General features: G+C 37.9%; 1 long non-coding RNA gene across 1 annotated transcript in view; it reads left to right on the top strand.

The window, feature by feature from the left end:
- The window catches only part of LOC125323687, a 52,705-nt gene continuing 26,337 nt past the window's right edge, over positions 1-26,368 (top strand). The window contains exon 1 of the long non-coding RNA XR_007202610.1: positions 1-106. This is a non-coding gene — a long non-coding RNA (uncharacterized LOC125323687). The remainder of the gene's footprint in view (positions 107-26,368) is intronic.

The following is a 26,368-nucleotide window of genomic DNA, read 5'->3' as shown; positions in this document are numbered from 1 at the left end:
TGATCTGTAACAAATCTGAGTGAGGATCTGGGGATGATCTGAAAGAGATGATTCCTGTCTTCGCATCTGAATATAAAAATCAGATATGAATCAATACATCCTGAAGGTAAAGAGTTACTTAGATAATATTAAGAGATTGTTGCTGTGCTGTAATTGAGATGCCCTCAGCTGTGGAATGTGTTTAACATGGATGTTGAATGCAGATAAAATCAATTTAACAAATACTGTGTGAGTGGCTAACTCATGAGAAAGCTTTAGATTCAGACTGACGCGTTGATGTAGCAGAAAAGACAGAAGTGTTGGCAGGGTTAACAAGTTCAAAAAGGTGGTTTAGCAAAGAAAATAAACCATCATGTATGCCCTCTAAGGGCAGGACAAGTACCAAGTTACTTATTTAGCTAAATTTTCAACAGCTGAATCAACTTAATTGTCTGAAGACAGCAAAGATTTCTTCTTATGTTTAAAACTTGTTGATTTACAGGAGACCTTTCTAAGAGAAATAATAACAAACTCAATCTAGACATCATGGTATAACAGCTAAGTCCACAGAAATTTTAAGTAATGCTGCTCTAGTCTATTTCCATTGTGAGTAGCCTTGAAGATGCAATTTATTTTCTCAGTTCTGCATTATGCAAAATAATTATAATATTTCTCTACCTCATAATTAAATTTGGGAGTAATAGGCATCTATTCAGGCTCCTCAGTCAAACATACCCTGTGCACAGGTTAGCTGGCATAATCACAGTTTTCCTGCAGTTAGAATAAATGGACCACTCATGCCTATGTTTATTGATGAGAAATTTGTATGACTGTTGATAACAGTTTCAGTAACAAATTGCAAAACAGACGGGTGCTTCTAGGCAAGTTGTATAAACAATATTAACTGCCTCGTGTTACCTGCCTACCATGGAATCGTGTAGGACAGTGGATTTACAGAAACCACCTCTGTGGTACCCAGTTTGCCTCCTGCCACGGTTCAGATGTACCTGTTTTAGTTATGCTGGGTGCACATCAAGCAGATTTCAGACACTTGGAGTTCAATGCAATATTGGGAGAATCTTCAGTAAAATTTATAATTCCTATGTAGAAAATGTGTCCATGACATCTCTGGAGACTTTAGGAAAGTTTAGGGGGCACAGAGATTGCAATCTGGCAGCAGCCGCTGTCTGAGCACTCCTCAGAATGATGCCAGCTGGAGGAAGATGAGGAAAAAGGGAGGACTTAGGTAGAGGCCACATCTTTATCAATTCTCAGCCAAAGGGAATATATTTATGCATCAGAAACTTTAGTCTGTCTTGAACTTGACTGCTTGCTGTAACACTGGAGGAGAGAATCTGCTGTGCTGGTTCTAGGTCTTGAACAGGGATTCTCAGTTTCCAAAGGCTGAATTTCTTACATAATTTTGGGCTTATATAACATGGAAGTTTTGATCTCCAAACCTTTTCACATTTCACTGGTGTCCTTATAAACCAAGTAGACATCATATTACACAAGACATACCGTTATTGAACGAGAGAGGCAGTGTATCAGTCTTTTATAAAACGGACCATGTATGGAAAAAAGGATTTAAGGCCGTTTGCAGAAGTGGATCAGTATTTATGGAAACTGAATTGAAACCAAAACAAAAAATCTGCCAGTATCCTAACACCCAGAGCACAAACTGGTTCCAGCAGCACAACTGTAATTTTTTTCCTCTGTGTGTAGAACACAGCTTTCACAGAATACTCTCTGTTGGAAGAGACCCACAAGGATCATCAAGCCCAGCTCTTATATGAATGGCCCATACAGAGATTGAACCCATGACCTTGGTTTTGTTAAAACCATGCTCTAACCAACTCAGTTAAGCTCAGGGGAAGTTTGTAAGGAAGCAGCTGCTGGTTGAAATAATAACTTTGGTAGTGTTAATTAGGTTTCTTCACTTTGGCCTGAGAGTCATTAAATTTAGCTATGCTAGTTTTTGGTAATTTTTCTGTCCAGTTCTCTTCAACTCATTCTGTTTTGAATGAAACCCCTGCTTATTTCATTAAAATGAGTAATCAGAAGTTGGTTGTGCCATTTAAACATACCATTGCTGACTCTGATCATGTAATTTACATTAGGAACCAATAAGCCAACTGGAACAGATAAAGTATGCTAGTAGCAGTGCAAATAAAGTCAAAGCTGCATTTTATGAAGTTTGTTTTATAAGAATACAGAAGACTAGACCTTTTAAAGACATATTGCTCTTTGCAGCATACTCCACTAGAGATCCTCAAAGATCTCTCAGGTAAAAAGTAAAAATAAAAATAAAAAAATCAATGGTTACTTCCCTAAAATTTCTGTGACCAGAACTACTGAGGAATCACTGATGTATAAAGGCCTGTATAAATTCAACTCATGAAAATCAGTGTGATTTCACTGAATTTGTATTTGCAAGAGTAAAAGGATTGTTTAACATCCTCTTTGAAAAAGAGCTTTTATTCTGGCCCATGCACATCTTATCCCATCCCATACTGCTTTAATACCAAGCTCATTGAGATGCACAAAGTACCTTCCAAATTTGTACCTGAATGACACAGTGATTCCACTCTATTGTACTCTGATTGTATTCTTTATATGGTGCTCTAGCTGATCTGAAATGGATAAGGCTGGATTTGAGATATGTCCCTTAATGCTGATTGTCTCAGTCTCAGAAGCAAATGAAGATGACTTCCCTAGCAGAACAAGTGGGAAGAGTGGAAACCAGTGAAGAGTATTTTAAAATTATTTTAGAATTTTCTTTATGTCCCTGAAAAAAACAATACCTATCCTTCAACCTTGTTTTTCACCACTTTCAACTAGTATTTTAATGCAAAAAAAAAAAAAAAAAAAGAAAAAGTCAAAATCATTTTAATTTTCCCCTAGTAAGTTAGAATACTTACCTCTGAAGACAAAATGCTGAGCTCAGAAGTCTGAATGGTATTAACTTCAGCTTTTATAAGACATTCATAGAAAATCTAAATTTTGAATTAAATAGATTAACACTTGAACTGTTTAATATGAAAGGAGTAAGCTGTCTAGCTCCAAACCACATGTTTTTATTCTGGTACTTCTCACTGGCCATCTGTCCTTTGTTGTCTGTCCCAATTCCACCATCTGTCCCAAAAATTACACTCAGCATGATGACCTCACCCACAAAACTGCTCTGTCAGTCAAAGCTAGTAAACAACCTTCACTTCCTTTGCACTTCTGTTTGTCTTCAGTGCTGGAAACAAGGAATGCAGATTAATGCCCCAGATTTTGGTTTTAATTGTGTCTTTTTTTAAACTCACTTAACATTTTCACATGGTGGTAGGAAGAGAAAAAAAAGGAAGAGAGTGAGAACCAGCTGATGGAATTGGTACAATGGGCAGCATTGCTTTACAGAGAACTCCTGCAACTTGCAGAGAAAAAAAAATATTTTTGATCAGTCAAGAGAAAATCTTCTTCTAAATTCCTTTGCTTGTTTGTTGCTTTTTTTGAGTTCAGAACAAAATGCAGATGCTTTGTTAGATAAATTTTAGACAGCTCATATTATATGAGATGAATACTGTTCCTAAAATCTGTCATAAAAGTCTGGGTCTTCCTCCTTTAGGCTGTGGATTTGCACATGGCAAAACACTATGTAGATGCTCCACATCTGAACCTCTCTATTCTTCCCACATGTAGAACTAGCTCATCTTCTTTCTTGTTTGGCTAAATAAATTCAACATTCACCTGGCACCTGCGTGCAGGCCAGGGGACATCTTAGTTATGTCAGGGATGCAGATGGGTGATGGAGTCCTGACCCCAGGTTGAGATAACTGCAAGGGATGTGAGAATCTATTGGACCAGACATAGCTGGAGTTTCTGGATGTGACTGGTAAGAATGCATGGATCTGAGAAAGGCTAGAGATAGCACTGTGAAGGCAGGTTGGATTTCACAGATGTTTAAGGGAGACTTGCTTAAGAAATATCTGCATAACTGGAGGGAAACGCGTAACCTTTCGGGCACAATTTGTGCAAAGCTAGCACTGTCTGGGTAACCATATCAGAAACATCATAGAAAACCAGGAACATCTAGATGGTGGTATCAAAGCCAGCGAATTTGGGTACAGATGCAGCAAAACTGGGACTAAGGCAGAAGAAATAATTGTGGTTATTTAGTTGTGAACGGTCAGAGATGACAAAAGGAGGGCAAGAGCAGAGAGGTCACGACACAGGAAAAGATATGCAAAGGTATGTAAGTGGGGTAATTGGGGCTGCCTGGGGCTACCTCTTGCTCACCACATCTTTGAGCAGGACAATAAACCAAACCTGTTTCTGACCACATCTCATGTTGAACCTGCTTATTTTGTCAGGAGGACTGAGTACACAAGTGGTAGCACCAGTACATGCTCAAGGAACGACAGCATCAATGTCCTTCTGATGTCCTAGAAGACTGCACAAATCCTTGCACCCTGGACTGTCACAATCCCTCTTTTTATCAAGTTTCTTCCTAAGAACTAAGCTACTACCTTGTCACTTTTCTGTCTCTGAAATTTATTTCAGTGTTTGCAGTCTGTAAACTGCAGAAAAACATTTGACGAACCCTTGAGTTATAATGACTCTTTGATACTCTCTTGTTGCTATTTAAATTACTTGTGGGTGAAGAACATGAGTATCAGTGAGAAATACCTATAAGTTAACTTTAGTGTCCTGGTGAGGTCTTAAGATTGCAGACATCTGCTTGACTTCTGGAAACTAAGCTATTTCATGTTTTGCCTGTTTGTGAAATGTTAAGACAGTAAAGAGGTACTTCCTGGTTTCTGACTTTAGTGGGAGGAGGAGCCTGGTGCCTCAGAGGGTTACCCACAGAGGGCTGTTCATGCCAGAATGCATCTGGGGCTGGCCATCAGAAACGGCTGAAACATCACACCTCGCAGGGTGTAGGTGTTTGAGGTCAGCAGCTCATTAGACATTTCTGTACACTGGGAAACCAGATGCCGCAGTCTCTCATTTGAGGGTAAATGCCTTACTGAGCAGGCTCTCCTGTTACATGAAGGAAATAGCACCACCCATAGTCAGGCAGTCAGCCTGAAAAGAGAAGAATTTGGGTCCCCTGACCTCTTCAGGCTGAAACATTCATATCCCACCTCCTGGAGTGAACGGAAAAGTCCTGAGTTTGCAGATGAAACATGAGGGCTCTCAGGAAGATGGAGGAGTTCCCAATTCAGCTGAAGCATTTCACATAAGATATCTCCTGGAGAGAAAACTGCAAGGTCCATACGTGAGCTCTCAGCAGCTGCTTGGCTGGAAGAATAGCACTTTATGTGTGATTCAGGGCTGTTTGGGTGAATGATGCATTCTCCCAGGAGGTCTAAAGGATTAGGGTACTTTGGGGATCTGGCAGGTCAGCCTGATCACCCTCTGGCTGAGGCTGAGCCCATCTGCTCTTGCACAGATGTTGATGGGTGACTCATGCCCAGCGGCAGAAGTCAGGAAGTCAGCTGGGTTTTGTTTAGTTGTCTTTCTACTTTAGTTCAGGTAGTTTTGTAAGCATCCTTATTTGGTAAGATTAGGGTGATTCCCTTTGGTGGATGAATCGGAATTTATTTTGTGTTGGTGCTGCCTCATTCACAAGCTTAGTTGTGTGGCATGCTTATCATGCTTTTTTAATAGGACTGTCACTTTGTCTTGTTACAACTATAGAAAGTTCAGTATCTCACAGGTATCATACTGTGTGGAGGAGAAAAAGAAAAAAAATTGATCTATACAGGCTGCATTACAGAAACAAAATATACTGCATATAACTTCATGTTTCAGAGATCTTCACTCAAAAGTTACTCAAAGAGACATAAAGGTTCCCAAAAGGAAACCTCAGAGATTTATTCTTAAGGTGCATTTTCTTAAAATCATGTAAAAGGGCATCAGCTGCACCCAGAAAAACAAGATACTGTTCTGCATGTTGCTTCCCAGGGGGAATGGGGCAGGTACCTTCTTTTTCCTTGTTTATATGCAATTTTTACTGTTACTGATTTTGTACCCCATCCCTACCTTGTGTGGTAGAATAAACAAATCGCACTGTAAATCTTCTCTTTCTAGAGATACTTATGAAGACTTACGATATGTCTGATCATCAATATTTATTATAATTGTTCACTTTTTATTGTCTAGGCCTTGCTATAAAATTACCTGTGGGTGAAAAAAAAAGCCTGTGGGTTAGCACTTTCTAAATAGGCATAAATATTTACATTTCTTCTCATTTCTGAATTCTTTTTCTCACTACTTTTGTAAGACATATCAATTTAGGAACTCAAATATGCCAACTTTAACCTGTCTTAAGAAGCACTGAAATCTTGAGATGTGAAATCTAATTGTGATGGTCTAGCTGACCAGAGAGTCTATGAACGGTGTGTGCCTTATCTAGGGCAAGTTTTCTCCATTTATATGATACTCCTTCTACCATTGTGAACCATGTCAGCCAGTAAAAAACTAGAACCTCTTACATTTCTATTCATGTTGAGATTATTTTAAATGCTGTTTCTCTGGAAATATACTTAACTTTAAAATCCAGAACTACAACAGGACTTGCAACAACAAAAAAAAACTTGCTTATTTATGAGTTAACATCTCCTCCCTTCCCACACAAATAATAAATAACCTTGTATTTTCTACTAGCAATTAATGTGTGTTTGCTCCCTTTTTATCTGCACAAAGAAGACATTTCTTTTATGATTTTACTTTCCCATCTTTCTGGTAATTAGAGATGTAACATAAGAAGCGCTTAAAATAGCTAAACAATGTTTGACCAATTTGAAAAAAAAGAAATTTTTTTTACATAAGTGATGTTGGAACTTCACAAAAATGTTATACATTTTCCCCATCAAAAAGTTCAGCACCATTGTTTATTTGTCTGCATGTGGGGGGGGGAGGGGAGGGAGTTCATGTATTTTTTTCATTTTCAAATTTGATATACAAGAAACCATTTTGCTCATACTTTTATTCTCCACTAATGAGAATTTGGTTTTCTTAAACAAACCAAGCTTACGGTCCAGCCAGAATTTCTCGTGCAAATATGACATTAAAATTTAATTTTGTGTGTGTGTGTTTATAAATGTTAAATTAGCTGAGAAATAAGTCAAGCAGCTAAAAGACAATGAACTTAGCTTCAGAGAGTTCATTAGACATTCCATAACATTTGAAAGGAAATTACTAAAACTCAGTCAATACATTTCCACTTGCTGGATTTCTATTCTTTCCATTTGCTTACACAGCACAAAAGAGGAGGGAAACAAGTGAGCCTGACAAGGTCATGATAGGAAATGTCACTGCCCACCTCAGAACTGAAGTTTCTCTCTTTGTCTGAACTGGTGATTGTTAAAGTACTTACAGTTCTGCTGGTTAAAAGTGCTAAATACAGGGTAAGATATAATTTTCAAGTATTCAAAACCCTTCTGGTATAGTGGTATGAAGCAATCAGTAAAAAAGGTCTTTTCCAGAACCTTGTACAGAGCTACAGAAATTGCTTTTAAATAGGCAAAGTGCATTTGACCTTCACACATGTGAAGTAGAAGGGTCCTAAATGTAGTATATGATTTTAAGAAACTTTACTGCAACTATCTGTGTCAGATGTGTAATAGACTATGCTGGATACCTAAATAAGGCTTACTGGGACCATGTCTCACTAGGTACAGGTATTGTGCCTCTCAGCCTACATGGCCATATGTGTGTGTGCCAGATGAACAATTTTACACATACACATACTTCACATTTCTGTTCAAACTGGTTTTGGAAGGATGACACTTTAGTCTTCTGGGTTGCTTGCAAGCCTCAGGAGGCATGGAGAAGCTTCAAGGAATCAGACAGACTGGATGGATGAAGAGCAGTACAGAGGTGCCAGGTGTGTAAACAGGAAGGTAGCAGAAGGGAAAATTTTCAAGAGCTTATGATCTCCTTTTCCATCTGAGTCCAGGCAGATAATTGGGAAGTGTGGGAAAGGAGAGATACCTTCGCCTTAGCCTTAGCCTTTGCACAGAGGCTGGAAATGCTCTGGACATGCTGGTCATTCTCCTTTTCTCCTTGAATGGGGATACTATATTCTGTGTTAGTGAGAAGGAAAAAGGGTGCCTGAATTTTACATCTGAGTTGAGAAATTAAAAAAAATTTAATTCAAAGGGAAAAGAAATTCCTTATTGGGAAGGCAAAATGTCTGTGTTGGATTTTGGTGCTTTTAGTGGTCTCAAATGTAGGTGTCTGTGATGATTCCATGGTCAATCAACTGTGATTTCTCTCCAGAAACCAATTAATTTTGTTTTAGACTTGTATTTTCAAAGGAGATCAACTGTATTGTGATGTATGTATCCCTTTGTGATGATTATAGAAGGAATCCAGAGCAGTAAGTTATCCAAATGCTTTCCTTTTGGATAGCAAACATTCATAGAGGTGAATCCGGCCCTTGATGAGAAAATGAGGCAAGCAGATGTACATGATAAATATTTGGGAGGCTGCATCAATTTTCAGACTTAATTTTGAAGCAAGCATTACTTCTCATGGCTGCAAAATTGTTTTATAAAGGAAGCCTGCTTTCTTTGCTGCTCAGCAATAGAAACTGGGTCACCTTTTAGGTCCGTAGAGCAGGGAGAACCCGTCTTTCAGTGCTAAAAAAGAAAAAAGAAAAACCAAACCAAACCCACAAAAAAAACCCCCAAAGGAGATGAAAATACTTTTCTTTTCCATATCCACTAATCAAAACTGAGATTTAAAAATAATATAAAAATAATAAAAGATAGTATAAGGAAGGAGAAGAATCAGAACAACTGCAAGCTATGCAATTTTACAGCTGATACATGCAGTTCATTGAGATGGAGTTTTGTCTGTCATCTTTATTTGATATTTGACAGAAAACAAACCCCCTCATAATATGCTAGATGTATTAAATAAATATGTATTTGTATTTGTAAAAGGCATATTTATTTAATACATCTAACAATTTGAGTTTCCTACCAGAGGACTATAAAATTGACATTGGCTTAAGCTCTCAAAAAATTCCTAAAGATATGAAGGATAGTGAACACTAAAATTATTCATCAAATAACTATGTTTTAATTCAATTTTAACAGTTATGAAGTTTGCAAAAAAGAAACCCACAAGCAAAAGTTCAAGCCTACTTAGCAAATAAGTACTTGATTGATAAATGGCTTGACTTGAAGGAACAATAGATTTTTGGTAAAACCAGCTTAGGATACAGTAAAAGAAGAGCTTCTTAGTACTTGTAGTGCTTGTGAGCTGGTCAGAGCAACCTACTGATCTTGTGGAAAGAGATTGTTTCTCCCTTTTTTAATCAAGTTTCAAAAGCAAACAGCATCTTAAGTTTATTAGTAATATTTATTAGTCTGAAGCAATGCTGGAATAGAAAATGGCTTTGAATTTCATTTTCTTTTCTGTTATTTTTAGAGACGTTCATTTTTTCCCCAGTTTGCCACTCAAGAGAAGAGAAATCCAGTAGGTAATTGGTATACTTCAAAGAGTGTAATGAATTTGATTGATAGCAGACACGATGTGAAGACATGAAGTGACAGTTTGTTGGCATGTGTGGGAACAGAGTAAATGATCGTTAACCATTTGAATGCAAAAAGCTAGAGGGAAAGGGCAAATGACTGGTGTGTAGCTTTTTGCTGCAGGTCTGCTAGAGCAGTCCTTAATGGGCAATGCAAGACTGCAAAACCTGGAGGAGCCCTTAGGTCTGTTTGAGTTGCTACTCTTACGTTCAATGTCATATCACCTTCCTGGAGACAGGGCAACTTGGGGTTCTCCTGCTGTCCTCACATTATTGTGCATCACAACTTTGATTTTTGGACCTTAAACCATTCTACGTTTCTATGATTCTGAGTTGGAAGTGACCTTAAAGACCACCTATTTCCAACCTCACTGCCCTATCCAATCTGGCCCTTGAACACTGCCAGGGATGGGGCATCCACAGCTTCTCTGGGCAGCCTTTGCCAACGTACCACTACTCTCACAATAAAGAATTTTTTCTGTATATGTAACCGAAATTTCCGTTCTTTCAATTTGTACCCATTACTCCTTTTCCTATCACTGACAAAAAGTCCCTCTCTGGTTTCCTTGGAGGTCACCTTCAGATACTGGAAAGTTGCCATGAGGTCTCCACACAACTTTCTCTTTTCCAGGATGAACAGCCCCAGCTTTCTCAGCCTGCCTTTGTGGGAGAGTTGCTTTAGTCATCAACTTCACAGCCCTTCTCTTGTCTTGCTCCAAATCCTCTGGAGTTATTGATATAAAGACTTGGGAGGATGCTGAACAGCTATCTACAAAACAACTTGGGGAAAGAGAAAGCTGCAGTGTAAAGATGTACAGTATCATGGCATGGATATTGTAAACCTATCTTTTGCCAGAATTTTTGATTCACGTAACAGTACTGTTAGTCCCTTTTCTCATTTTTATTGTGCAGCCCTGACTTTCACAGTGAGAGGGATCTGTGTTAACCAATAAGGAAGATGGGAATAAATCTCACTGGCTTGGTTATGTCAGTGATGGAAGGGGGTGTCATGGCTGGGACAAACATGTCTAGTCACAGACACAAGCTATTCAGTAATTTCTGCATGAAAGTATAATGTTCAGTCTTTACTGGATAGGGTAAATTAAAGGGCAGTAAATTCAGTGAATAAATCCAGGCATCGATATGTAATCTTGTTAACTGTAGGAAAAATATGAGTGACAGACAACAATGGCATGATATTAGGGGGATTTCATTGAAATTTAATCTTATTTTGTCCATTCTTGGTTAATTTGATATGCCACATTCTTGTCTGAGTAATCAGAATTAATTTGGAAATTGTATTGTTCCTTTCTTATCAGAGTAAGAAATGGTTTAGTAAAAAGTCAAAGCTTGCCAAGTGACTTGATTCTAATTGTTTCTTTCTTTGATTTTTGGCAAGAAAAATGAACAAAAGCCTCTCAAGATACTTACATTTCAGGGAGATTAGATACTCCCATCTAATAAATTATCAGTTGTGATTTGGCTGTGGTTGTTTAAATGATGAATCACTTTCTTCTGGCTACAACTTATACATGGAAAATAAATTTTCTTCACTATGAACATAAAATATAATAAATCATACCAAAGATCCTTCAGAAATCTTTTTAAATATCATTAAGTTTTATTTAGACAGTCTTCCGCATCATTAATAATAATCACTATCAGAGTCTTGTGCCTTAAAATGCTGATGACATTCTAGTGCTGAGCTCAGTTAGCTCCCACAGGGTAATTTCTCGGCATCATTTGGCCTCCCTTTGTATCATCTAAACTGTACAAGGTGAGTCTGCTTCCCCAAAAATTTCTCTCATGATTCATTTCGATTGCTGCAGGGCTGTGACACGAACTAGATGGAAGCAGGTAGCCACAAATGGATTTTTGAAGACGTCTCTTTGTTTTTCTGCGTCAAGCATATCTTATGAAAGGAGAAGAATATATCCCAGTACTTGATCTGTTGTTTGACCATAATTTGCTTCTCTTTTCATATTAGGCAGAATGCATGCACCTAGAGATGTAAACCCAGGCTGGACTTCAGTCTTTTTGTTCCTTTTAGAAAATGCAAGGAATTTTGATTATGTTTGGACAAAATTCAATGTTTAAATAGTATCTCCTGATTTAAGATTACCTTAAAAGGCAGCAGCAGGTTACATATAAAGCTCTTGAAAGTGTTTTATTAATTGCAGAAACAGCCTGTAAAAGATGAGCCCTTTATTTGGGAAATTCCCCCGTTTAATCTTCCAAGAGTCTTTGAAGAATTTTAATCTCTACATAGTCAGTTTTCCTTTTCTAAACTTTCTCTCTGCTACTTAAGTGCATATACACAGTTGTGCATGTGCATATGTACATGTCTAAAACCAGGTACTGACAATGTTTTTTGTCTGTTTAAAAAACACAGCTGATAGGCACTCCTGATGCAGGAGCAAAGAAACCCCGAGGTTTCTACAGAATGGAAATTTTTTTTCGTGTCTACGGTAGTGCTGAATGTGGTAGTGGGGAATAAAGTGGTCCTTCAGTTTTTCCCCATAACTCATCCTCAGCAGCTGAGAAAGCACAGTGAGGCATCCATCTCAATGACACCTCAGTTAGCTGAAACATTTTATTCCACTCCCACATTCTGTGTTTTCTGAGTAGCATAGTGGAAAAACTACAACCAGAAAAAGGCTGGGAAATTTGTTTAGTGACATCTTCATTAACCTCCCCCACAATATTTATTTAAGTAATGAAGAGTTTCAAAGCAACTAACAGAAATCCTGAGAAGTAAACCCAGGCCCTCAGTGCCTTGAAAAGCAGCAGGTTTTGTTAAGTTTGATCAAACCCATGACAGTTACACTGCAGCACAGACATGCAGAACAGATCGAGCTTGCTACTGACATTTTGATTGCAGTCTGCAGAATTTATGTTTAGGAAAAGCCCCAGCCAGTGTTTTGGCATATCTTATCTGTAGGGCACTGCAACAATAAATCCTGCGAAATGCAATCAAATGTTAATAGAAAATCCTTTGTGGGAGACATCTCCAACAGCGAGTTGTTCTCTCTACCCCCTTTCCACTCCCAAAGGCAGTTTATGTACCCAGACAGATCTATACCTGCCACTTGTAGCTGTACTGCACTAGGTTTTGTGGAGACAATGAGTGACTTTCAGTGAATAGAGCCATGTAGTCTTCTCCTAGGTGCATGCCAGTCTTGGCTGTGAATCTGTTTAAGCCTTCAGGCAAAGTCAAGGCTGGGTCTCAAACAACCCCCTAGGATGTACCCCAAGAGAAAGCCCCTCCACCAGGGGAGAAGAAATACAGAAAATAGACTCTAATATGATGGAAAAGCTTTGGACAGGATGAGTCACTGACCAGACTGCTTTCTTCACCTGTCTCAAAGCACGTAGGTATTGACGAACACAGAGCACGTTTTGGCCACAGCTGGGTATATCCTTGATCCTGTTTGCTTTTCTCATAGCCTGTAGTTAAAGTAATTAAGTTTCTTATGTGTTGCTGTGTGTTAAGTGGCACTGAAAGCTGGGCCTGCTCCAGGCACATTGGGAGCCGGGCCCAAATGTAAATTAAAGAGAGCTTGACAGCATCTAAGCCTCGTGCTTGTCACCTGCTTCAGCTCTAAAACTCTTCAGGCGCCTTCAGTCCATGTTTGTCTGTCTACAGCTACAGCAAGGTGCCCCAGGCCACAGGGAATGGGAGCAGGAAGGTCCTCATGACATGTGCTACCTGTGGCTGTAGATAAGCAAGAGGTAGAAGGACAGAAGTCCCCTCTGTGGCATGGGACTTGCTTGGTGGAGACACTACCCACAAATCTGTGTTCTGGTGCCAAAGAGCCACTGCCTACAGGACAGGCTGCAGCATGCCACAGGGTGCCCTTGTTTTCTACCACAGTTTAGGTCTCAAGTGCTTTTCCCCCAGCTCCAGAGACAACTTCCAGGTCTAGTTTGGCTGCATACACATGGAAGAGAGGGAGTCCTTCAGCCCCAAGCCTTTCCTCACACAGCAGTGCTCACTGCAGCTCAGACTTGCAGATCGTGGTTCTTTCCAGGCAAAGGAAGAGGTGTTTATGATGAGGCTGCATTCAGCTCTCAGGGAAGGGTGGTAGGCCAGGACAAAGCATCAGAAGTCAAGTTTGGCAAGGTGCTTCCAGTTAGATCCTAGTGGGAATGGAAGAGATGTCCATATCCAATAGGGAAATAGTCGCTTCCAGTTAGCAATGGTTAATTTTTTTTCTTTATTTCCCAATAGTAAAACAAGCATAGGACATTGAGTGAGTTGCTATTTTAGGTCTAACCTGCTATTTTCTAAATGTAGAACTAGGAGAATGACCCGTAAATATCCTATTTATAGTAACTCAGATCTGCATTCCAGTATCACATCTACATAGAACCACTCATTACACTCTTGCTTTCAATGTTATTTTCTCTCCTTGGTAATCTCTCCATACAAAAATATTTTCTTATAATGAAATATGCAGAAAGAAGGCCATGATGATAGACAGACTGGAATAAAACTGATAGGGCACATAGTCTGGAAATTCCTGGCAACCTCAAATCCCCATTACAATAATAAAAATCCAGTTTATGAATGCAAATGAGAAAGTTTAACTTTGCAATAATTTTTTTCAATATTTTTCTTAAGTTATAGCAATTTACTTCATCCAGGAAACACTGCAAAGTACTGGTAACAAGCAAAAAGACAGTCAATAAACATTACGGCTATTGCTGGATTTTCAAAGCAGAAAATTTAAAATTAGGTGGCTTATTCACTATTGTTCAGGGTTTATTCACTATTTATTGTTCTGGTGGAATGATTTAAGCCATTTCTGCCCCATATCTCTAATTTAATCTCCTTTAGACTAACCCTCTGCTCAGCTCACACAGGGTGTGAACACTCCCTAGTCTTCCCATGGCAGCATGACACTGAAATACTATTACCTAATTAGACTACTTTTCCCTGGTAGCAAGCAGCTCCCATTTGTTTTAAAGACATATGCTTTTGTTTTGCTGTTGGAGAGGTTAGCAGTGTTTGTGCAGATATCTGAGAAAAACACAAAGGGAAATGGACTTGAAATTTACATCTCAGTACACATTTTTATTCTTTATGTAATTTGGACTGAGCTGAGATTGTCTGCTCACAAAAGGCCTGGTACTGGGAATACCAGGACTGTTATTATAGGCAGAATTCAAACATATTGGCAGAATCTGTGGGAAAGTTTGTCCACTTTAGTCCTGGTTTTACTGGATGGTGAAACATTCCTTGAATAGTTAGTATGCTGGCCCAAGGCCTGAAAAAGTCGCTAAAGCCTTCTTTTTTCTTTCTCTTTTATAGTGAAAGCCGACAAGTAGATTAACAAGACAGGTTACTTACAGCAGCCCTTTGCCCCATCAGTTACAAACTGGTCGAGGTTATCAGCCTGGTTCCAAGTGAGGAACACAGGAAAATGTATGATGAATCTAAAGGGGACATAACACCCTACATAACATCTTTCTTGCAGGGTGTAATCCTCTGCAACATTTTTCTCCTCTTCAGAAAAAACATCTGTTGCATTTGCAGTAACTGGAGTTTACCTCCCATTTTGTGAGGTATCATCTCCAGGACTATGACATGTAAATATAAGGGTTACTATCATCTTTCAAGAACATACATCTTTTTCTTTTTTTTTTTCCTAGCATGATGAACAGTTCATCATCAAGTCTGACTTAAGGATTACTTTCTCTTAAAATGCTTGTCCTCACTTCTGGAAGTTGAAAGAACAATTAAATCTAAGAGTAATTAAACTTATATCTTCAAACCATTCTTATACATATTTCTTCTTTCGTTCAAAAATTTCAAGGATGCTAGTGTAACTCTACATTAGTACCTATTTTGGTGACCAAGAGTCTGACTAACATCTGGTTCTTTTTCTCCAACTTCTTAAGGCTTACCAAATCTTGGCTAGGGGAAAACACTGAATTTTAGCTTTTTAGAGAGGTCATTGGGTTAGGAATGGGTTTACACTTTTAAAAATATTTGCTTTTATATGTGTACAAATGCACATTATTTTAAAATAAAAAGTAGAAAAATAGACTTAGGGTTTTTATTAACTAAAACAAAATTCTGCAGCTTGTCATCAGAAATGTCTTCTTTTATTAATTTGCAATATTTTTTTCTTCTTTTATAAGCTTTCACTCTTCACTTCATAAGCTTTCACAACTCACCTCACCTCAGAAATAGATGGGAATAGTGACACTAGGGATTCAGTGTTCAGAGCTCTTGTTACAGCAATTTTTAGGCCGACTAGGATGAAACAAAATTAATCTTCAGTCAGCATTCATCTGTCTCTCTAAAATGCAGAATTCTTCTAGTTCTCCACCGTGTCTTCCTCAAAGTCAAGGTCTTTTCAGGTGTGAGAGAAAAACAACATCGATAAACAGTTTTCTTTTCATTCAACTTTCCTTTATTTCTGTCAATATAAGGGGACATTTCCAGTAATTTTCAAATAGAGGAGTGTGAGACACACTATTTGAAATGCAGCATTATAAAATAAATTTGAAAAATCTTGAGCAGTTTACAAAAATGCATTCTTATTCACTGAGAAATTATGTTATTTCCTCATTTATTTAATCATGAACTAAAGAAAACCAAATGTCTTAAAGTCTTTGAGGAATGAAGACTTGGAAAACATTAAAATTTTTTGACAGCAGTTTATGATTATGTTGACATATCATAATATAAAGTTATCAGCTATAGTAAATACTAATTTAATATGCTATGTCAAAATGAATGTCATCAAACCAACTGAGGAAATAAAAAAAGAATTTTGCTGTATCTAAATAAAATATTTTGATGCTGTCACAATGTAAAGAAAAAAAGTTGAAAATATTTTGACACTTGCAGAAAAATGCCTTAAAAATCAACACATTCCCTTGAGACTTTTTATTTTGACAGAAATTGAGATTTCTGGTCTTAAACTCATCTGTCAAAATGTTTTCACCTTGTCTGAGTGATACCATATTTGTAGCCAAACTTCTGCCTCAGGCTGAGCTTCCACACCAAATAGCTCTTGTACCTCACTGTCTCACCTATCATGACAGATTTGATTCAGAGCCAGCCTGAGATGAGAGTCACTTTTTTGTCAAATTAGCTCGTACACATGAGACAGTTTTTTGCACTAGAGTTAGGTTGTTGGAGGGCAGAGAATACTTAATCTTGCTTAAAACCTGTCAGGACAGCATTATCACTACAGGATGTTTTCTGACACATTTCCACCCTGTAAGTTTGCACTTCACATCTTGGAGTGATTGTGTTTCTGATCTGGTAGCCACAAAGAAGGATCTTTTGGAGAAGTGGCTAATGGCCAGTGCAAGCTGATATTCATGGGAAGAAGATATGGACCCATGGCTAACACTTGAAAAAAAACAATGCTTAAACAGATTTTAAATGGAAGAGAAATTTTCAGCAGTGGTTTGACTCTTTTTTCCCAAGAATCATTTATCTTTGTTGCCTGAGATTTGAAAGACTAGAAAGAAAGAGGTTACCCTTGTTCCCTATAAAAATAAAAATGTCTAGTTCTCTACACAAGTGGTCAGAAGAGAGTGGGGCTGTGCACGGCTCTCCACAAACCCTCCCACAGCTCTCAATATCCCTATATTTGGGGTCTTGTAAGGTCTCCTAAAGCTGTTTTCTAGACTTACAGCCCATTCCATTTGCTTTTATCCATCTGGTCAGTGAGGAATGACACTGTAATTCATGCTACACAACCATCTGACACAAGTCCTGACCTGCAAAACAGGATACTCTGGAAGGTGGGTGAACAAGCGGTAACAAACAGGAAGAAATAACCATTTTCATTTATATTTTATGTTTACTGTGCAAAAGTGCATTTGAGTTACCTCATCTTGTCTAGGTTTTAGCTAAACTCTACTCCCAACTCTTCATGACAAATCATGAATGTGATTTTTCCCATCACTGCATGCTTCAATAGAATTTCAGCCATTCATAAAGAAAATGGCTGTTGCAAATGAGGATGATTCGGCATTAAGTACTTTTAAACTCTTCTAGTTATAATTTATTTATAATTTCTCTATAGAACAAAGAGGGAGAGAATGAAGAAAGGGTCCTAAGCCAAACATCTGTTGCAAGCATCTATATTGTTTTAGTTCTGGAGACCTTTTGGTAGAAGTACTGAAAAACAACCTGCTAAACACATGGGCCCTGTTTAGTCATCATGGGACACAGCCAGGTGGTTAAAAGAGACATGAAGATGCGAAGCTCATGAGGTGTTGCCTCTTCACTTTTGCACCATCCTTTTTTCTTTATTGAGTAGCCAGGCTCTCAGTAACTGTATGTCCCCCTAAGAATTGAAATTATATGATTAGGAAAGAGCTCACACACATACACACACACACACGCACTCCTGTGTCACGTATTTGTGTCACAATCACCTTGGAGCACTCTGATCTTCTTTTGTACGGAATTTTTTTTCAGCTTTTCTGAACTAACTCCTGATTTATGTTGCTATAAGTATTATGCCCAGAAGGCATGGCATATGTTCTTATACTCTCATATTTTATGGCTAACGAAAGCTTTTGGCAAAACTTCATTTAAAAACTTGCCAACTTTGCTGTAGATAAACAGATATGGTTTTCTCACATAAAATACCCAAATAATACAGCAACTGCTGAAGGCATTTATTTTTTTTTATTTTCCAGAGTCATTTGATACGTTTTATGGAAAATCATTATGATTAATTTTTTCCACTTGAAAATACACAAATAAACATCTTTTTCTGATTTGGTTAAATCTTGTTTAGCAAATTCTGGGCTTCATTCTAATTTTATGGATGCATGAGTGTCTCAGCATTTCATATTTTCCCATCTTTGAGCCTTTAGTTCACTTTTCTTCTCCTAATGATAGTACATGCATGTCCAAATTCTGCATTGCCTGCAAAGATTTCAATAACAGTTGTATCATGCACAGTGATGTTTGGAAGGTCTTGGGATAATACAAAGCTTTTCAGGGATGGAAGAGGACCTTGCAGTATGCCCTTCTTGTGCACTATTAAATTGATCTATCCAAGAAAAAGGATTCAGGTGCATTTTTCTAATCATCTTCCATCAACTTTGATATACTTTGTTCTTTGGGTCTAGTAGGAGGCAGACTGGGCAATTCCAGTGCAGCAACTCCAAACCAACAGCAATTCCTGCAACCAGGACAGGGTCAGGTGAGGGACTCAAAACTCCTTATTCTTTCTCAGACAAAGCATTTGTCTAGGGCAAACGTGGTTTCCGCTTTGTCTGTGATTGAGGAATCACCTCCAGTCTGTCTGAATAGTGGGTTCTGCCATGGTTTTCAGTTCAGTCCTGGGCATGTGCCTGGTGGCTTGAAGTGTCACTTGACAAAAGGGCTGCTGCTTCATAAACTTGGAAAGGAAAGCAAGGAGCTTTCTCACTGTTCTCTGGGACCTGTATTGTGTCAGTACTCATGTTCAGTGGGATGATTGCCTCCTCCAGGACAAGTGTTTCAGAGCTGGCAGGTAAGAGTGGAGGGAGAACAGGCTGCTTGTTGGTGCTGAGAAGGGTTCAGCAGTTTCAATTCACTAACTCAAGGGAGCTTGCCTTCAGTGCCATGGTGACTGAAACCCTGCTCTGACCTTTGACAAAGAACAACTTGAGAGAGTCCATTGCTATTTTGGCAAAAGTAGCTCCTATTGTCATCACAGATGACAGGTCCTACATCATTCCAAAGGGCCTTAGATGGTCACAGTCATTACCAAGGTAGAAAGAAGGTATAAAAGCTCTTGGCATCACCTTTTTTAAAGTACTGAGGTATTCTGAACATGGTAAACATGTTCATGACTTGACATGCACACTTGACCATGGACTTTTATGCATTTCTCTTAATAGCTTCAACATAGTCTGGACTTAATATATTGAGTAAAAAAGTAACTTTCTTCTCTCACAAAGCCAGTCTTACCTAGGCTTTTTAAAGTGAGCTTTTGGCCTTTCTGGTTCACATCTCAACGTTAATAAAAGGATAGTAACTGGAACTAGCAGAACTTTTCAAAAGTGTACGTGGAGAGTCCTGTTTACACTCCCAGAGCATATTTCCTCCAGCGTCAACAGGGTTAAACAATAGCAAAATCATCCACAACTAAAGCCAGCCTCTTATATCTTCCATATAAACAGAAAATGTAGTTACTTAACTGACCATAATGTTGTTTTTAAAAACCCAAGAGCAGTTCTCAGGGCAATAACACAAGTGAACATATGCGTAGTACATGTGCACCTTCCACACTGGGTAATGTACTGTACATACACTGACGAAAATAATGCATGGATACTCTGCCACACTTCCTAACAGCAGGATATAAGATGGTTTTCCCAAACACAAACTTCTGCAACATACATAAAACTCTTCCCACTGATATAGAAGGTGGTATGTTTGTGGCTTGTTGCTGTCATTGAGATTACCAGGTAGCTCTTTTCGTAAATCAGATGGGAAATTGATGGGAAATGGAGGTCAAAGTGCTGAGAGGACAATCTACAGAGAATGGATACCTGTATTTCCAGTTAGCTGACAGCAGGTCAGGTTCTTTATTTTATGGGCAGGTTGGATGCTTTATTGCTTCTGAATTATCTATTCATACCTGCTGAAGGGGAATTAATTTTTTTTCAGACTGAACCAAACCTGTAAATTGGAAGTTTTACCTCTTTCTCTGCACATAATCAAAAAGTTAAAGCTGAGTGTTAATAAGGTCTTCCAGCACATTACTTTCTAAACCCTGCTTTAAGCAATAGCTGCAGTTTTTGGTGGTGGGCACCAAAATTGTCTATAATTAAAATCATTAGGAGAGTCTCTTTAAGCAAGAGGACCTTTAGCATTTCCCAAATCACATCTTCACGTGTCTGTTAAAGTTGTGTGTGAGACAGACTGGGCAGCATGCCTCTCATTTTAATTTTGTGAAAAGAGTAGCAAAAGTCAGATTTGATGTTAGTGGGAGGAATCTCATCTCTACTCCAGAAACATCTGAACAAACCACATTATCACAATAGAAGTATCATTGGAACCAGTGGAAACAGAGATGATAAACAGCCATAATGAAAAGCAATTGCTTACAGGTGTGTTTATATTGTTTGTGTGCTTATACAAATGAAAGTACATGTTTTGTCATAGATTTTCTGCCTTTGTCAGCCAGTTTTCCTGGCTTTGACTTAATCTGGTCTTTGCTTTTTAAACTAGGTTTGCACAAGAGAGTCCTAAAAAATTACGTGTTAATAATCATTATCACATAATGCTAGCAACTGCTGCAGTTATAAAATGCAATAAATGTGCAGTGAGTCTCATACAGATGTGATGGGACACCATGGTGCCATCTATGGTGCTGAGCTGGAAGTCAAGGCAGCAGTGCCCAAGTCAGAGCACATGAATGTCTGAACATATCTTGCTGTACCAGAAAATCTCTTTTCTAAGGGGCTTTGGTGACAAATGTTTTGCAAGATTTCAGTGGTTATTGAATAAATTGTAACAGCTTGTTTTTGTACAGAAAGTGGAAAGTGATAGCAGGAATTTGAAGGAAAATGTCTGTTCAGATTTACTTTTATCGTGGTATCTTTTCAACTGAATTGGCCTTTTAAAATGTATACAGCTGCTCAGTAGGAAAACAGGCACTGCAGGACTGATGCCAACATTTTTCAACTCTCCAGTTAAAGTAATGTTGGGAAGTCTGTGATTGGTACATTCCAGTCAGAACTGTATTTAACAGCCCCTGAAAAAAGAACAGACTCATCTGTCAGTGGCTTGTAAACGATCGTCTTTCCCAAATCCTAGTGAAGAAAAATAAAATAGGCTCCCATAGGACTTCAGAGGAAGATTAATATAGTGACAAAAGAGATTTAGAAAGCTTTCTGTTGCTCAGGACAATATAAAAAACCCTTGGGCAACCTTAAAATGGGGCTCAGGAGAACATCCCTTTGGTAATTGTGATATTAAAAAAAGGGAAAAACAAGTAATTCTCTCTTCCCAAAGACAAACCAACCTCAGAAATTTCATGAGAGCGAGACAATAAAATTTTCAATAAAAATGTAGGATGGGGAATGATTGCTTAAACCAACTGTCTAACTTTACAAATTTATATATCTGATTATAACACAGATAAAAATAAATCTAATTTCTTTTTTTATTTTAATCATGAAGCATCTTGTCAGGGAGTTGAGATGTGGAAAACAGATCAGCTCAAAGGACAGAGATGATCTTCTCATAAATTCTTTTGCTGCCAAATGAGAAAGAAAAAAGATAAGATGAAGATCACACTGAGAGATGGTGCTTTTTGTTTGAAGAAGAAAGCTCTGATTACTTATGATGTTACAGTGCCAGTTGGTTAGGTTAAATGATTACCAGATTTTGTGACACAACACTTGACAGGATTGTTGTTTGTGATCTAGTTGGGAGATAGGCTGGAGAGTCATCACTGAAATAAATATTGATAGGTAATTTCAATCTATAGAACATGACAAATAGAAAAGATTAATCACAGAATTATAGATTAGTTTGGTTTGGAAGAGACCTTAAAAATCCTCCAGTTCCATCCCCCCTGCCTTGGGCAGGGATACCCTCTGCTAAACCAGGTTGCTCAGAGCCCTGTCCAGCCTGGCCTTTGAACACTTATAGGGTTGGCACATCCAAAACTTCTCCAAGCTACATGTTCCAGCGCCTCACCACCCTCACAGCAAAAATTAACAGTAGCAACTTTAAAGTATCAGTTGCTACAAAAAAAATTGGAAGGAAAGAAGCTCAGTTATAAATGGCAGGGGAAGGAGTGGTAGCAGTTTTACCAACTCTTGCACCTATCCTTTGAGAGCACTATTTGTCCAAGGGATGTCTCTGCAAGAAACAGACATTCATTAAGGTAAGTCACAAGGGAAGACAGTAGAAAGTCATTTTCCCTCATGATGATTAAACACCCACTTTTGAAAATTTTAAATTAAAACAGGTTTTTATAATATTTCCCCACATCCAAAATAAATTATCTCTTTCCTTCTCAAAACCTAATCTTGTCCCATTGAAAACACCCGTTCTCACAGATATGCGTTTTTCCACAAGAGTTTGTTTTCATTTGAAAATATTGTTCAGGAATGAAGATGATGTATTATGCCAAAGAGGAACAGCTAAACATGCACAAGCGTGAGTAAATATACCAAAAGTTATTTTTTTATGTTCTCTGTTCTTATCATTATCAGAATCTATTGATTGGAATGCAACTGAAAAACCATAGATAAACACATAGAAATTACTTTGTATCAGGTTCTTGGTGTTTACTTAACAGATTTAGTGGCATTGGTTGAGGGTGCCTAATGAAATTTAGAAAACAGTGGTTACAAGTGGAAATTTGAAAAACAATATTTTTGTGAAAAAGTTAAATCTGGTCTGTCATGATTAAGATGATATTTAGAAAATAGCCCTCATGACTAAAGAAGTCTTTAAATATAACTTGGAAAATTTTCTTTTTAGTTTATTAGAAGGGGTGAAATGAAAGGAAAAAAAAGGCTGCCAATGCATCATATCACGGAATGAAAGTATATGGTTCTTCCATATCTACACCTGAAGACCTGCAATTGCTGCTGGACAATTGTACTTTACTAGACACAAGACAGCAAGAAGGACAAAATTAAATCTTGTTTTATCAAGCGGATAGACTAGACAACCTCATGGGCACTTTCTATCTATGATTTTCACACTTTTATACCTGAAACCAACAGAGTTATTCTTGAGGTCTGCAAGAATGAGTAGGGATTTGAGGATATACACTCTCTATAAATAGAGGTGTTATTATTGGGACAGTTCATTCTCACAATGGCAATGGTCTTTTATGACAACCGAACAGCCTCTGCCCCTGTCTGTGGCAGGGGTATTGGACTAGATGATTTTAAAGGCCAATTCCAAGCCAAATCAGTCTATGATTATTAACTTAAAGTAAAATATGAAAAACTTGGGAAGGTCAGGAGCTACTAATTCAAAATAAAGAAATAAAGTTACTTTTCTAAAATACTTATATGTATCTGGGGTTGCAATGGCAAAGTTGGACATCCTACATGATGAGCTACCATAGACTCATGATGCTTAACTTTGCATGATACTTAACTTGGCAAAATGCTACCATCTGCAGATTAAAATTTAACTCTGAAATTTAAAATCAGTTTAAGATATAGCAGAATGAAGAAAATACTGTAATTTATAAGTAGTTCTTATTTCCATATTTTAATATTGATTTTATAAAATATTCACTCAAGAAAAAGGGTGCATGTTTTAGAAATCTTAAAGGAGTCTGTACTCCTCATCCTTTTTTTCCCCCAGGCAATTTTGAACACTAAGAAGTTCAGAAGAAATCCAGGAAAGTGCTAATAGTTTTTAATACTTTTGTGAAAGGCACCTGTACCTGGATTTTATGAATAACTAATCTATATTGCACAATAGTGTTACAACTATCTTTCCGCTGTCTATTGAGCAGCTTTGACAGAAAGAGAGTTTTATATTGGTTTACCTTGCCTAAATAACCATAGGTGTCTTTCACACCTTCAGAAAGAAAAAACATGTAGAATGAAATTACATTAAACAATGAGCCAAGCTTTCAGAAGGATGCTTAAGTTCTTAAAAATATTATCAGTTTGGTTTTTAAAATTGAGATTTTTTAGAAGAACAAATTTGTCACTTTCAGACAAGAAGGAGGAAATAAAAGTGTACTTATCTAAAAACCCAGATAAAGTGAACTCATTATTTGTCCTTTGCATACATTGCAAATTGTTATGCCCTTATATATGAGTAGTATATATGAATGTATGCACATTCATAAATGCACTTCTGTGGTCATAGAATTAACAATCATAATATCATGTATGATACTATTCAATACATACTATTATGTATACATAACTAGGAAAGTACTTGGCAAACTTCTTCATTTCATGTGCTCTGCTTTGCAAAAATTATTCTTCCACCATAGATCTTTGGTATGTCATGACTTATTTGTCTTCATGTGCTTCCACATGAAGTGCTTATCACTTATCACTTGATTTCAGTCTTGGTTGTTGGCTACAGAACTTGTTTGGTTTAACAATGGTGAACACATATAGTTTGCTGTGAGGAGATGGTGGCATTGGGCTGATATTTGACTAACTAATGGGTCATATAAAATGTTTTTATAAATAAGTTTCCTTTGATGCTGAATGTCCTTTTGCTCCTGTTACAGCTCACAGCAAAAATCTATTCTACTTGTTAAGGATCTTGATTCCATTTCCCATATTTAGGATCAGAACTGGCAGACCTCAGTTGTACTGCAATGTATTGCAAATGTAATGTAGTCACCACTAGAGAATGTTTAGTTACTGTAATGTTTAGTAAGAAAGTCAACAAGAAATAAAATTATGGCCTTGGTTTATGAGCAAGACTGAGTGTCTGACTGTCCAGTTACTGAGCATCACATGCTGGGACTTATTCCTGTGGACTGTGTCATTCCTGGACAGTCTGTGGACTCCTGACCTGGCAAAAGAAGGAGATAGCCGTGTCTGTCACAGTCTGGCACCTCAGCAAACTGTCCCTTTGCATCTCCCTTCGTGGGGCCTGATACAGGTTTCTGATGGTGCTCAGATGGCAGCATAATATATATTTAATTTACTGTTCTAACAGGTTGAACTGGGTTAAAAACAAAGTAAAACAGAAGAGGTGGTGAAAGAATGGTTTGCATGCTGGCCATACAGCAGGGCATCACAGACACCACTGTTCAGAACATCATGATTTTATTGATCATGCAAGATGCCAGTTTGATTGGGACTGACACAGCATTTATTGACTATGAAATGTAAATTCCTAAAGGTGGAGGCTAGTTCCAAACAGAAGTTTATTTCATGCAGTTGATGTGAATTTTATTGCTGAATATTACTAACAAAAAAAAAAAAAAAAAAAAAAAAAAAAAGAAGTGTGGACATTTCTACTGGTTTATGTTCTGTTTGGGAAATTATAGCACACATCCATGAAATTTTCTTTGCTCCAAACCTTCCTGGGCAAATGGTTTTCTCACTTGGGGAATGAGGTTTTAGAAGGAAAACATTGCAACTGAAATAGCTCCCAAGCATCTGTGTGGAATGAGAATACTTTATAACTGATGCATTTAGCATTTCATCAGAAGCTTGTAAAGTCAGATTTGGCAGGCAAAAGCATGGTGTGATAACCTCAAACTCATCCTGCTTTGGGTGTGCTGGGAGTAAGCAAATGTACCAAAGGTATGAGAACTATTACAGTGTGTGTACTGGGCAGTGTTCTCATCAATAAAATAGGTTTGACTTTCCCTTTCTGTAGTACGAATTTCACAGCCATTTCAATTAATTGACTAGAATGAAGTTAATTCTCATCTACACACTCTCATGCAAATCCTAAGAGAATAAGGCCCTAACTGGAAATAAGGAACAGCTTTGGGTAGTGCTGCTTTGTGCCCTGATATTCTACTTTGATATCAACAAAGATTTTTGGGGTAACTACAGGACTTTTTCTGCTTATCCTTATTTCCCTTCTATGTCTCCTTTTTAATGTTGAAAATACAGAGTTTCTAAACTGACAAACTGTTTGCATGGTTGGCACCAGTTTAACTATCAGCACTTCCATGATGCCTGAAAGTGTAGGAGTCCTGGGATAAATTAGAAATAGCTCTTCTCAAGGATGCAGCAGAGGTAGCATCCACGTGATCAGAGATAATTGGGAAGAAGAGATACAAATGGCTGAGGAGAAAGGCACTGAAACTTGCATATGAGCACAGGCTGGAATCTCTCAAGTTATCTTGTTAGTTTGATGTTCAAGTATGATCATTACAGATCATTAGCTTGCAACTTGGAGTTACCAGA

This window comes from Corvus hawaiiensis, chromosome 3 (genome assembly GCF_020740725.1).
Source record: "Corvus hawaiiensis isolate bCorHaw1 chromosome 3, bCorHaw1.pri.cur, whole genome shotgun sequence".
Lineage (NCBI taxonomy): Eukaryota > Metazoa > Chordata > Aves > Passeriformes > Corvidae > Corvus > Corvus hawaiiensis.
Note: the sequence above shows the minus strand (reverse complement) of the source record. Positions and strands in the feature narration are given on the sequence as shown.